Here is a 12,271-nt window from a genome sequence, read left to right as displayed (position 1 = left end):
AAACCATTCACCGAAGAATGCCCATAGTCCTATATACTACTTTTCCAGAAACACTCTCAATCAGTTTTTCTCATAATCTCGATCCATTCGCATATTCCCAAGTTACAGTCACGAACGGTGCAGTGTCATGCACCTTTCGCGTTTCTCTCGCGACGAATGGGAGCTCGGGTACTCGCGCTCGAATACCGGTACTCGCTGAACGCGCGTGTCAGGGTCAAATGACATCATTCCTACGCAAGGATACACCGCGACATGGCTTTGCCGATGTTTGCGCCGTTCGTAACTCATCTCCATCAATCGTTCGCGCTTCTGGCAGCGTCTGGGGAAGACGTCGGCGCGGAAACTTTTCGATTAGCGATCGCTTCGCGAAAGGATCCCGCGGAATGCCATTCCCTTCTTCGTCGGTTCGCCGGTTTTCTCCCCTTTGATCGTCGCTGGAACGGTTATTCTTTCGCCGGCGAACGCGAGACGCGAGGAATGCGGAACGGAACCGGACGACTTCCGGTCTCGGTGCTCGTGGAAATAAAACATGGACGACATGGAACAGGACATTGATGAATTGCATCGAAATGGAAAGTGCACGTTTCTTTGGTATAATTTAACACTACCCGTACCGGTCGAGTGACTGGCTATAAAGTAAAGGTAAACGAGTTCGCCGGCAAATTTTACTTAGTGGAAATAGGAACAAAAGGAGAGGCAAACATTGATGAACTTAATTAATCGGGCAATATAGGAATTGATATACAATTAAATGAACGAAAGAGAAAGCAGAATTTTCAATTAAGTTTTAAAGACAGTCGTTTGACCGGTGCGGTTAGTGTTAAGATTGCTTTACGAGCTCTTATAAGATAACTTTTAACCAATTCTCGTATGATAATTTAAATAATACTTCAATGTGAGTTAATAATAACTAATTATATTTAATAACATACAATAATGATTTAATAATATTCTATAATAATTACATGAAAAGAAAAAGACAATATTCTTTAAATAAACGAATACTAATATTTTACAGTAAACATTTGCAACAATTCAATAGCAACATTAACGTTATGATAAACTCTATAAAATCGAAAGTCGTTGCCAAGCAAGGATAAGATCTTTTATGACATCCGCGTGCTCGATCATCGTGTCACATGATTCCCGATATGATTAGTCCGATTGACTATTTTTCTGTGGTAATTAAAAATAATTGCGAGGACTGTATACAGAGTTAAAGAGAATCTCATCGTGCGCGTATGAAAATGTTTCCTATGTCATTCCGTTTCGAAAGATGTTTCAAACGATTCGCCCTTTTGCCGCATTCTCGTCACCGAGTCGGATCGAGTTTCAAAGACTTCGCTTGTAATCCGTCGCGCCAGTCCCGTTGCATTCGTTAATGAGTCACAATAAGGTCGACTACTCGTTCAGCTCGCAATCATATATTTTTCTTGTCTTTTTTGCTTCTTCCATTTAATCCACGCGCAAAAGCGACATTATCGTCGTCGTCGAAGCACGAATACATCATTCACTCCGCATTTTTTTTCTCACGATGTATCAATCGCAATTGCCGTCGCATATTGCCGGTATTTTTTTCTTTCCTTTCCTCTATGGCTGGCGAAGCCGCGTTAAGTTACTTTGTTCGCGGGCTTGCATAGCTTCCCGCAGCACGTAAATCGCGCAGATGATGAAATAACAGTCGCGTTAGTCGTAAGAAAGAATTTCTCGCGAATCGTTAACCCGCGAATGTTCGGGATCAGCGGCGAATTACAAGGATATTTGAAAATGAGAATGGGAATGCACAGTGATTGTCGAATAAATGGAGTACTTATGTGTATTACGAAAGATTCAGCTTCCTCTTTGAATTCTTACGCTTAATATGACAAATAAATGTCAATAAATTACGTGTGTGTAATGCATTATTTCATCCCCTCCTTCGATTCGCTTATCGTAAACTTTAAATTCGTTTAACTTTCGGCATATAGGAATTAATGAATTCTATTTTCAACTCTATTTTGTTCATTTTCAGGTGTCCATTTTGAAGGCAATGGTAATTAGTAGAAAAACTGCAATAATAAATCATCGTCCATTATTTCTAACATATTAGTACAATATTTCTCTCCTCTCCCAGAATAACGATTCTCTCGTTCAAAAATGAGAAATAAATTGGGACGATCAAAACTTCATAACCCCGCTCCGTTCAACTAATTATCGTTGACCATACGAAAACAGTTTCAAAGATGCAAAAATCTCCCGCAATTTCGTTCTACCGTTTTCAAATGCTCGGTGAACCAGTTACTAGACGAAAATAAAAATGGAAACCCTTGTAGATGGTCTTTTAACCAGTTCTCCTATAATATCGAGTCAGTCAAATGTAAATATTATTCATTTCACTTTCATACAAATAAAATATTGCTCGTCCATTATCAATCTTCAATCTGTAGAGCAAACGTAGACAAAGAATAGCCATTAAATTCGTCTCTTTTTCTACTGAATTATTAACGATAAAGTGGTTTTATCAATTGCAGTTGAAAGAAATCACGGGACAAGGGGTTAAGCGTCAATATCGACGTAAGAAACCGGTGGGCACGGGTCGAGGGTGTTCGGTGTTCTAGCCGAGAGTTATGTTCGCGCGATCGTCCAACGGCACTAGACCACGTCAGATCGCGTTAGTGCAGCGGAGATACGACAGGCATGGCGGAGTTCGTGAACGCAATGCCGCGATTACTGGCGGGTATATTTAGTTTGAGATTGGCATAGGTCGCGAGGAGTCTGCTAGCTGTTATCTGTTTTCTACGCACGTGGCCTCTATAGGCCGGGGTCTAGCGTGTTATAATCGGTGACACGGTACCGACGCGACGCCACGTAGAACCGTCCTGGTGACGTTTTCGGGGTAAGCTTTCTGTATCACGTTATTAACCCCTTGTCCTACAACAACGGGTGAGACTCGTGGTGAAGATTTTCAACATGATTCAACAAATATACATTAGGTTGGTGCATATGAAACGTCGGTGTTTCTTTACATGTGAACGTTTGTCTCCCTGTCTTCGTTATTCTTTTGTTTTCGGCATAACTTCGTTTATAGTTGTACTGTCCATTGCCAGAGTCACATTTCGAAGAAAATTTTCTCAAAAGTGTTCCCTTTTGTTCTTTGTTTTGAATTTTATACCGATATGAATTCAACCGATATTCGTGTAATTTTTTTATATGAGTGTAAACTTGGTAGTAATGCTGCAAAAGCTGCTCGGAATATAAACCAGGCGTTTAGGGAGAATACAGTTAACGATCGAAAAGTGCAGCGTTGGTTTGAAAATTTTCGGTCTGGTGATTTTTCCCTAAAAAATGAACCGTGTGGAAGACCCAAAATATCTGTGAAAAATGATGCTCTGAAAGCATTGAAATATTATATTTTTTTCACTTTGCAAATTTCAGAAAGGTTTCGCGATATTGTTGTATCGTTTCATTTTTCTATTTCTAAGCGGGTAATAACGAAAATAAAAATACAAAATTAGAAGGAAAACGAATGAATAAGCTTAATTTGATTCTATAGACCCACTAACACGAATATTATTAACAATTCACGTTTATGAAGGATAATCTATTCGTGCTGGATAATCTTGATCTTAATGGATGAACGGTGGTTAATGATATTAGTAACGTTCTCAGCAGACAAACTTCAACTTTTCATTCCGCTATAATCCTCACTACACCAGAACAGTTTAAACATCATCGAAGAACTATAAACACTAACAACAATTTCCTCGCGTTCCAAATTCAAAGACATCCTTAAAAAAAGAAAAATCCAACCCAAAAGTTAAACTCGACAGTGCCAAAGGAGTAAAATCGTAACTGGCCCCACAAAGAAATCAAAGATTTCAAGCTTCTTTCCAGAAAAATCCTTTCACACGTAAATCCTCGTTCGCAAAAATTCCATTTGCATTCCACTCGATCAACAAATCATCCATTGATCCATAAGGGATCCAACAAGCCGAAGGAAACCGATCACCGCAACAATGGGAAGGCCTAAATCGAAAGGCGGGCATCGGTAAACCAGCCGCACGAAAACGGAATATTTTACGTCGCTTGTTCCAACGCGTTCTCGCCCCAGGAAATTTTCAACCCCGTTGGAACAAAGGAGCGCGGACCGTAATGGAGGTATTCGCGCGGTCGGTCGATCGGTCGATAACGAATTAATCCCGAGCGAGAAGAATGGCGATCGCCGATGATATCGGCGAAGGAAAGGAGAAAGGGAGCGAACGGGCGAAATAAAAACGGGGGAAAGAGACGAAAATAGAGGAAGGACGCGAATGATCAGCTGGAAACGGCGATGAATAATTGCCGTTGGCGGCGGGCGGATCGTAGTACGGCCGGTCGTCGTTCGACTATAGCGGGAGCACCGGGGTCTCCGCGCGTAACATGCATTCGTACGGACGTTTGTACCCGACCTATCTCAAGCTCCGTCATCGGGAGAGGGCGCGCGTCGAGTACCGAGGTTACGCTAGGTTAGGGACGTCACCGGCTACTGCGCTCATCCGCCAGAATAACTTTAAGTGGGGTTGCACAACTCTAGTTCCCGCGACGTGCTGCCGCGTGCTCCTTACTTAGCGTGCCTTTAACGTGGCTAACACAGCCGCTTCGCATAAATACCTTCTGCCAGGTATTTATAGACACCGTTGGGCCGAGGGGGAGATACCCTCGAAAATTCGGATCGATCGACGCCACCGTTAATTTATTATTAAACCCCTGTCGACGCTTCTGCCTCGCACTTTTGACTTCTGCTGAAATTCCAGGCATTTCGGGTAAACGGGTCTCTCACCCTTTACGGGTGGATCGGAATTGCATGGAAAGTTGCGGTTTCAGTTTTTGGGGAAGTTGCTTCGGAGTTTCGGGGAGGAAACATGTTTGACGCTGTTGTTGGGTTTACCTTTTCTGCTTCGTACCGATTTTTGGTAAAATTCTCGGTGCATTTGTAGTAACGAGATTAAATCTTTATGCGGATTCGAATTGTATAGAACGTTGTGGTTTCAGTTTTTGGGAAGTTGCTTTGTAGTTTCGGGGTGGAAACATGTCTGACGCTGTTCTCGGGTTTACCTTTTCTGCTTTGTGCCTTTGATTTTTGGTGAAATGTACCTGGTTGTTTGTAATAATCGCGTTCGAATCCTTTCGTTTACTTTTTGATACAATGATGTTTGGTTTTTGTATACGTTTTTATTGAAATTCTTGACAAAGTTTGATTTAAAATGAAGAAGTGTGACATGTTTTGTACAAAACTTCACTTTTAAATAAATATATGAAATAAAGTTTAGTATCTATTTATGAATTTCCTATGTATATCTATTGTAAGCACGAACAGTTAAAATTCCTGCAAAAGAATTCAAGAAAAATGATAAAAATCACGAAACGTCGTAATCGGGTGAATGTGTAACTCACGATGGAAACGTCTTCGACCGACGAGCTAGCTTCTAGTACATTTACAGGTGCCAGGCTTTGTTAACTTCAGGATACTATCGCGTAGATTATCAAGACAACCGGGCTCAGAAGTGGGGCAATTGGATTTCACGCGAACTGTTGAAGACACGAATGTCGATATATCTTCATTCCCTACCTGACAAACTGTTTTCTTACCCACTGCACAATTTTCATGTTCTGAATTACTTACTCGAACATTTATTCAAATAGAAGTAATCGAATTCGAGAGATCGGAGACGACACAATTCTAGTTTTCTGCGAATCATACCATTCGTATCGTAACAATTGTCTTTTCTACGTCCAAGCAACATCCGAAACATTTATCACTCTGAAAGTTCACAAATTAATCTAAATATACAAATCCAACAGAAACATTGTAAAACCGAAGATATCCAACAAAAGGAGGAAGAATAAATTATATTAATCACGGTCTCTCTAAAGTAATGTTTATTTTTATATCGGTACCGATGATATTTGTTACAATCAGCATAAAGAGCAACAGTTTGCGTGAATTAAACAACTATTTCGTCCCAATGTTTCGTGCGTTGATATCACATTCATCCGTTGAATCCGAAATTCTATAATTCTGTCGCGTCGAATGAAACGGTGACAGAAAGTCGCCTCCCGAGTGCAAGGGGTTAATACTTTATATGATATCGAAAACTGAATTCGATAATACAGTAGCACGTGCGCACTTAAGCTGCCGCCCAGCTCGCGCGACCGTCCATTACAGGCCGCTTCTACTTCTGTCAATGTTAATCAACGTTCGCAACGGCGGCGTTTCACAACAATTTCATAAATATTCATCGCCGGGAAGTGTTTTGATCAATGGAACTCGGACAACGCCGTGCCATTATGAGTGTTTGTCCGGAGCAAAAAGCGGCGGCCGATACGCAAACACGTTCGATGGTCGAAAGCACGCGCGGTGAATGGATCGGGGAAATTCGATTTCCACGATAACGAAGCTTCACACGAGAAGGTCCCGTTCGATTCCTTTTTTTCGCGCTGCAATTCCTTCCGGCGCGGGCTAATTGCCGACCGAAAGAAGGGAGAGAACTTTTCTTCGAACGACGAACGACGAGAGCGCACCGTTCGGTAACGCCGCTAATTCCACCGCGAACGTCATGAACGCCGCCGTTTACGCAACGGCGTTGTTTGAAAAGTAATTTATTGAAGGGCAGAGCGTTTCGCGCTTGTTTTCGTCACGCAGTTGACACCGTTCCGTCTTTACGTAATTATCGGGAAACGTCTGGCCGCGACATCTCCGGTCTGCTCGACGTCCGTTCTTACTCGTACGCGCGTACGATTGATAAACAGGTTCGATAACTTCGCGAGGAAACGCATTGTCGAGTTTCAATCTTCTGTCTTCGTCGGTGGCATAGTTGCAGGGGAATCTTGGAGCGAGATTTCAGTCCGCGGTGCTCGTTCAGAGTCTGAGACCGTTTGTACGTTTGACGATACACGTCGGAAGCTGTTCGTATGTATATTGCATTTAACAGTTTCATTGTATTTTTATGTTTGAGTGACATGTACGGATGTGTCTGTGTTCAGTTATCGTGTAAGTTTTTCCACAAGGAACTAACTTGTATTTATTACGTTCTTTCTAATTTAATTCAACATCGGATCTTCTCAGGGAAATTTGAATTGGGAAAGTTTTGTAAGTGGTCCAAGGCAGTGAGAAATGTGGTCGGACTCGAATTCGATTTCCAGCGACTACGCTTTAATAATGTTAGTCTTCTTAAGATGGGTTAAAGTTAGTAATGCTACGAGATCTCGCTTCATTAATGCCACTATCACTTGGGAAACTAATTTGTACGGGCGAATCGTGCCTTACTCGTTTGCCGCCGTGCGAATCCGTGAAACGGGGGAGTACAAAAATAATTTTCTCCGAACGACATTTCATTCACGCGTTGCACGTAATATTTTCAAGCCCCGAAAGTATATCTCTATTTCCGTTCTATGAAACGCAGTTCCACATGTCACATGCAACGCGCATTTTTGCAAAGCAACGTGTTTTTTTTTTTCATCGTAAAAAGGACGTTTCGCGTTTTGTCATACGCGAATTAACCTTTCAGTATGTTTAAATACTGCGAAACCGCAACAGAGCTTTAAATAAACTCAACGGAACGAGAAACGCGAACAAGGGACGAAAGAATGAATATGTTGACTGCTCGATGCGAAAAGATACAAAGGGATAAGGATTTCTCTTTCATTTTGTTGCGTGTATTTTCAATCTGATCCTCGAAGGTACGCCCGGAATATGAAATTGGTGTATATCTTTTCCAAGGTTTCTTGACGTTTTATCAGGAAGCTTGCGATGCACCAAGGCAATCTAATAAAAGTTCAATAATTCACGCACTTTTAGCTGTACACTTCACGAACAACACAGCAATGAATTAACAAAAAAATCCTTCGGATCTTTTTTAATGCCGATGATTTATTACTTCCTCAAATCACTGTTCAAGTTTTTTACTGTGCACCTCATGGAAATAAAACAACGTATTGTTCTATATAGAATTTTATAGAATTTTATAGAATTCTATAGAAATTTGTAGAATTTCACAGATTTTTCTTTCAATATACCATTAAAACTTTCGTTTCTATATTTCATTAATGGACACCAGGAGGTATCAGAATAAATAAATATCTAATTTTTTACTATTTCGCGTCTCAGCTCCTTCCTGCGCAGGACCATTCAATTATAGTCGTTACAACTCAGTGCCCGTTCATTGCTTGCTACTTCCACTTATCGTTAACCTTCAACGACGATTTTCCCGAAGGTCCGCGCGAGGAAATGTTATTTCGCATTTTCGCTTCATTCCCGCTCGAACAATTAACTCGCGCGTGTTGGTACCATTGTTACGGCCGCGCCCTGCGCAATCGTACGCGCGTATCGTTGTCTTGCCAGCGGTAGCGCCGAACGCTCGAGCAAACCTGGTCGAAGTATCGGCTCGTCTCGCGTATTTATAGATTGCAGAGAAACCGTTCGGCCCTATCGCGAACAGCCGATCGTGCAAATTGATCTATGATGATCCTGAGAATAGATAGGAGCCAATTAAATGGAAACAATGGACACGCGGAACGTGAACGCCAACGTTGGCGGATCGGACGGGAAAGATCGTGTATGCTCAGCTTTTCCCTTGCTCGTAAAGGAAATCGTTGAACGACCAATGAAATCGTCTCGGTTCAAAGTGGAAGACTGTTCCATATATAATCTGTCGATTTTCGTTTCGATTGTTCATCGAATCAAGTTTAATATTTGCTTGGCAATATCAACCGATATTCAGCATCTGAGATTTGTATCAGTGATATTGGTGTTCGGAGATCTGACGGACTATGTGGACCAGTAGCGTTAATCATGTGATAAGATTGTAATTTCTATGGGATCGTGAGTAGAAGTTCCTTTCATCGATGAGAGACGGAATTAATTAATAATAGGCTTGAGAAAAGAGTTGGAAAGACTTTTTAAAATTTTTGCCTTATTTTTTATAATTTTCTAGATTTTCTTAAGCTTCTAGGTTTTATAATTTCCTTAGTTTTCTTAATTTTGAATTCAACATGGAACAGTATAAAACTAGAATTTAAATTATACATTTTTTCATTAGTTTTCGAACGCTTACTCGTGCAACAAGTGTACCGATTATTCTCAGTAAACGTATCCTTTCTCTCATTTCCAATAATCTTCAAGGTTGCTGGAATACGTTACAAAAATTTATTTTTGTATCTTTGACGCTTGCATCAGCGTTCATCATTCTGTGACAGGCGTATCGTTTCGCCTTCGAAGAGTTTCTTCCGGATTCGATGTATACAGTGTGTCTAGTAATTAACTATGCGAGTAATCATAGAAATATTGTAATTATGAATAAAAGAAAAATTTGCGTATCAAAAATAAATTATATATTCCCATTGTTTATTCATCAAAAAACAAATATTTGAAAATTTAAGTATAGTTGCTTACCACACACTGCACTTCTTGCAATAAAAATCGATGATACAAAAATATCTTTTGCGTTGATTTGATATTTTCCTATTTATATACCATGATGTAGTGTCATTTATTTGTAACAATAATTTTGTATACCTAATGTTCACAAATATAAATTATCAGCACTGGAACGCGATTAAAAAAAAGTGATTTAAAATAATTGAAAATCTCATGAATGATAATATTGAAAAATATTTTGTTAATATTTTTTGGTCTACTAAATGTTCTATTAAAATAAATTCGAAATAAAATATAGTTTATTGAAAAAATCATTTCACTAACGTATATGTAGAATCATCTCCTTTTCGACTGTACTGCTAATTTCGGGACACCTTGTATTTCCAAAGAGGAAGACCCAGTCCTTCGCCGAGGTTTATACAACAAATTCTCACGAATTTCGGCGAGCAGGAAGACAAGCTGTTACTCGCCGAACGACCTAGACCTTTCGACTTGTACGAAACCTGTACATTGGATTTGCATCAATTATCGATTATTATCCCTTTCTTTCCGATTCTCTTCTCTCCTCTCCGGTTTCGCATTTGAGAATGACTGCCGTGTTGCTAATTGGCCAAGCTATTCGCAGTATGTAATTCCCGGCTAGTTTTTGCGATCGGTAATAATTATTAATTCTAGCAACAGAAACATTACAACTGTTCAACGTTACGTTTTTATTACAACATTGTAGCTTCGCTACACGACATTTATGAGTTAAATATTGACTGATTGAATATCGATTACCTTTCTGATTAAATAGTTCAACTATTACAATCCTCTTCGACATAAACATTACAAACTAATCACTGCAATAAGCAGAAGAAAATATTTTCCCAGAAGTCATGAATTATAAATTATAAATTTACAAAACCAATTATAGTATTATCAATTATTTTCTGTTAACATTCTGCATGAATAATAAAACATTCACTTTCAATTACTAATTCTCCCACTCGAGAAGAAAGTACCTTGTCCATAAGTTCCTTACTAAAACCTTCCTGATGTAGGACCTCCTCTCGCCTCTGCTAAATAACCTAATATAATTCATTTGCAAACTCAAGCGAGTATAAACAAAAACCATCATTTCTTCGTAGATCCCTGAAAACATTTCTCCAAAAAACCAACCAACATGAAATAAATTTGAAAGAGGGAAGAAACAGCCCAGTGTCTCCTTAAATCCCACATAACCATCCTGAAGAAAACATAAGAGGGTGGCGAGGTGTTCATCGCGATAGAGAAGCTCAACTTACATCTTTTTCCGTTTATGACATCCAAAATACGAAAACGTTATGGGCCGATGCGAGGTCTTCCCGAAAATCCCGCCGACAAGCAGCCGGTGCAGTATTAACAAGGTCACAGACGTTCCGACGACGTTGGATTGTCGATCAGGTGTCAAGGGGAGGTTCGTCGTATTACGTCAGCGTTTATACACTGGCGGTGTACGCGGGCGCGCGCGCGCGCGCGTGCTCGCTTGCTCGTCCGTTCTCGCTCTTCCTCTCTCTCTCTCACCCCGGGCTACATTCGAATAACACACAGAGGCACACACGTAAAGCACACGTATAAGCGCGACAAGGGGACGGATCGTCGAACGTCACCGTGGTGGGCTCTAGGCAGCTCTAATCGAAAACTCGTGGTGCCCGATGCCTCCGACGTCTCGTCCGTTTTCTTAAGCACTTGCACGTGCACTTGTTCCTCATTTGTTCGACGCTCCCGAGAATGTTCAGTTCCCCCGTCTGGATCCACGGACCGGAAGACCGACGATCGTCTAACGATCAGTCTGCTCCAGGCGACGCTGCATCCGAAACGGACGAGTATCACAGCTAGCAATTTAGGGGATGCGATGAAAGAACGGGCTCAATGAAATCAGTCGTGCCGATTGATCCGATCGATTAAGAAAATATATCAGCGGCGTCCACTGTCTCGGAGGGTTTCAGGGTCGATTTCATAGGAATCGTTTAAATATCGATCGGCTTTAAGTATCAGCGTGGCCGAAACGACGGTAGCCCGAGCACGACCCAGTTGCATGTGTAAGCTTCCTCGGAACTGGATTATCCTTTGTCCAAATAGAAAACCGCGTCGTGCGTCTCCGTCTTTCCGGTTCCTCCTCGCCGCCAATAACGATCTCTCCGTGGCTAAAATCCTCTACTATCCTCTAAATCCCGCAGCTTCTTATCCCCTCTGTTATACTTCATCAGTGTCCCGCTTCCACTTAACGTAATCCACTTATCATTTAAGAACACACTAGCATCTCTTATTAGAAAATAAAGCTCGAATATTACCAGCTAGCATCACTGAACACACCGATCGAGGGTTCGTCGATCGTTCACGCATCACAGTTTCGTTAATTCGGAGAGTTCAACGCTGTCGTCTGTATGCTCACTCATTTGTATTCGCGCCGTTCACTCCGTCGAATAGTCCCAATGGAAGATCAACGAAAAAATATGTTCCTCCTTCACCAGGCTTCACCGACGCAAAATCAAATCCATCACCGAACAGTATCTACATACACATTTCATCAAAAATACACATCGATCGATCGTTCGATCCGTGCCACAAAAATCGCCGCGGAGTTCGTTACACCTTCGGCCGTTCGCGCGCGTTACCACTTCGGGTTTGTTCCTAGCATGTAGCCGGTGGTGTGCCGCGTCTCTCTCCCGTTGCAGCGCTATCAAACCGGAGAGCTGTTCTTATCGCGGACACGCCGCTCGCGCTCTACCATTCATGCGTCGTCGGTTTCGCACGGAAACGCGACGCGTGGTGAGCCGTGTCGACACGCACGCACTCGTGTGCGTGGACCAAAATGGCGGCCACGCACTGATTACGTAACCGCGCTAACGTTTT

The 12,271-nt window shown here is 41.5% G+C and overlaps 1 protein-coding gene across 4 annotated transcripts in view; it reads right to left on the bottom strand.

The window, feature by feature from the left end:
• The window catches only part of Hr4 (nuclear hormone receptor 4), a 75,805-nt gene extending 63,773 nt beyond the window's left edge, over nucleotides 1-12,032 (bottom strand). For all 4 annotated transcript variants that reach the window (XM_076372193.1, XM_076372191.1, XM_076372194.1 and 1 more), the window contains exon 1: nucleotides 10,681-12,032. The gene's annotated coding sequence lies outside the window, so the exon portion shown is untranslated. The remainder of the gene's footprint in view (nucleotides 1-10,680) is intronic.
• Nucleotides 12,033-12,271: the final 239 nt, after the last annotated feature.

The sequence above is a fragment of the Nomia melanderi genome, chromosome 11 (genome assembly GCF_051020985.1).
Source record: "Nomia melanderi isolate GNS246 chromosome 11, iyNomMela1, whole genome shotgun sequence".
Classification (NCBI taxonomy): domain Eukaryota; kingdom Metazoa; phylum Arthropoda; class Insecta; order Hymenoptera; family Halictidae; genus Nomia; species Nomia melanderi.
The sequence above is the reverse complement of the archived record's forward strand: the minus strand, read 5'-3'. Positions and strand labels throughout refer to the sequence as shown.